This window comes from Mus caroli, unplaced genomic scaffold, assembly GCF_978045245.1.
Source record: "Mus caroli unplaced genomic scaffold, Mus_caroli_1 scaffold_1, whole genome shotgun sequence".
NCBI lineage: Eukaryota > Metazoa > Chordata > Mammalia > Rodentia > Muridae > Mus > Mus caroli.
In genome coordinates, this window is record NW_028227256.1 from 158,545,319 (window position 1) to 158,547,922 (window position 2,604).

The window sequence follows — 2,604 nt, forward strand, 5'->3', positions numbered from 1 at the left end:
CACCACCTATTGTTAGCATTCTAAGCTCCACCCCACCGTTACCTGGCAACAGCCAGGTAGGCCTGGCCCACTATAAAAGGGGCTGCTTGCTCTCTCTTCCCTCTCTTAACACTTGTTCTCTCACTCTCTTGGGCTCTTCCCTTCTTGCTTCCTGTCCTCTTGCCCTTCCCCTCTCCCTTCCCCATTCCCTTCCCTCTCTCTCCACATGCTCATGGCCATGGCCATGGCTAGCCTCTATTTCTCTTCTCTCTCTCTCTCTCTCTCTCTCTCTCTCTCTCTCTCTCTCTCTCTCTTTCTTTGCCTCTACTACCCTCTTAACTCCCCTCTCCATAATAAACTCTATTCTATACTATAGAAGTCGTGTGGCTGGTCCCTCAGGGGGAAGGGATGCCTTGGCATGGGCCTGCTGAGACATCCCCTTCCCCCATACCTGACTACACCCCCACAGAACATATCTCCTTTCTCCTTTTTTATAAACACATCACCTATGGCTGAGGGTATAGGTGATGTTCTGAGAGCACGCCAAGTGGGAGAGAGAGGATCTGATCAGGGCGAACCTGGATTCTTTTTCCTGCTGCTCTCTAAACTCATCTGTCAAACATGTTAGGAAGACAGCTGATTCAGGAATGAGGACACAGGAACGTCCTCCATATGACAGGGAGCTCAGGGCTAAAGCAGTCAAGGAAGTCCCCTTGTGTGGACAGCATTTGGGGATTCAACAATGGTGTCCTTTGTTTGTTTTTTTTTTGTTGTTGTTGTTGTTTGTTTGTTTGATTCAGGGTCATAGTATGGGACTCTGGTTAGCCTGGAACTTTGTTCTAGACAAGAAGAAAAGTCCAGCAGACCAAGGTAAAGATGCAAAAGCATGTCTCTGGTACATGCATGCATGCATGCAGCCAAGCAGTCAAGAAGGAGCCCTCTGAAACTGTGAGCCACAATAGACTTCCCCCTTGAAATCACTTGTTAGGTCACAGTGATAAGACAACTAACATGGCAACCTCCTTTCAGTACTTTTAGATGTGCATTCATGGGTACCACTGCTAGTTGATAAACTCTTTATTGTTCTTTTATCTTTTCAGTTTTTTACTTATTATTTTTGTTTTCTTTGATATTGTTCATTTGTTTTTCAATACAGGGTTTCTCTGTATAGCCCTGGCTGTGCTGGAACTTACCATGTAGACCAGGCTGGCCTCACAAAGATCTGCCTACCTCTGCTAAAGGCATGTGCCACCATACCCTGCCTCTTTTCAGCTTTTAGGATAGCATCTCTTGTATTCCAGGTTGACATTAAATTCCTGATCCTCTTGCCCCTAACCCAAATGCTGAAATTATAGACACATGTTATCATCCCTACCTTTGATGCCTTTAAAACAAAATACATTTTGTTTTAAATTATATGTGTGTGTGTGTGTGCATCTGTATGTGCCTGTGTGTGCAGATGCCCATGGAAGCCAGAAAAGGGGGGGGGGGTCAGAAGCCATAAAGCTGGAGTTACAAGTAGCTAAGAGCTTCCTCATATGGGTTCTTTAAAACAAACTTGGATCCTCTGCAAGTACACTGTCCTAACTTCTGAGCCAGCTCTTCAGTACCTGATGGTAGACATATATATCATGCCATATCATGTCATGTATATAGTCATGTGGTACACACCTTTAATCTCAGCACTAGGGAGGCAGAGGCAGGCAGATCTTTGAGATGGCAGCTTGGTCTACAGAACAAATTCTAGGACAACCAGGGCTACACAAAAAGACCCTGACTTATAAAAATAGATAGAGCTTTTTGCCAAGATGGTGCCGAAAGCTAAGAAGGAAGCTCCTGCCCCTCCCAAAGCCGAAACGAAAGCAAAGGCCTTGAAAGCTAAGAAGGCGGTGCTGAAAGGCATCCACAGCCACAAAAAGAAGAAGATCCGACACAAAAAGAAGAAGATCTGAACGTCACTCACCTTCCGGCGGTCCAAGACCCTGCGGCTCCGGAGGCAGCCAAATATCCTCCGAAGAGTGCGCCCAGGAGAAACAAGCTTGACCACTATGCTATCATCAAATTCCCACTGACCACTGAGTCAGCCATGAAGAAAATAGAGGACAACAACACTCTTGTGTTCATTGTGGATGTCAAGGCCAAGAAGCATCAGATCAAACAGGCTGTCAAGAAACTCTATGACATTAATGTGGCCAAAGTCAGTACCCTGATAAGGCCCGATGGAGAGAAGAAGGCGTATGTTCGCTTGGCTCCTGATTATGATGTCCTAGATGTTGCCAACAAGATTGGGATCATCTAAACTGAGTCCAGTGGCTAATTCTAAATATACACTTTTTTTTTCACCATAGAAAAAATAGATAGATAGACAGACAGACAGACAGACAGACCCATGAGCTGGATGTGATGGCGCACAACTATAGTCTAAAGATGAAGAGTTATAAGTCAGCCTTGACTATATAGCAAGATCCTGTCTCCAAACAAAAACAAAAACTCAAAGTCAAAATAAAACAAAGCCTGGCTACAAGACTTTTTTCCAAAGCATTTCACCTCACAAAATAATAATAATAATAATAATTCCTAAGAAAGCTAGTTGCCCCATAGCTCTGCAACTTCATGTGTGGCCAT

The 2,604-nt window shown here is 44.5% G+C and overlaps 1 pseudogene; it reads left to right on the forward strand.

Moving 5' to 3' along the window:
* The first annotated feature begins 1,787 nt into the window (after positions 1–1,787).
* Positions 1,788–2,278, forward strand: LOC110302925 (large ribosomal subunit protein uL23 pseudogene; annotated as a pseudogene).
* The last annotated feature ends 326 nt before the right edge of the window (positions 2,279–2,604 follow it).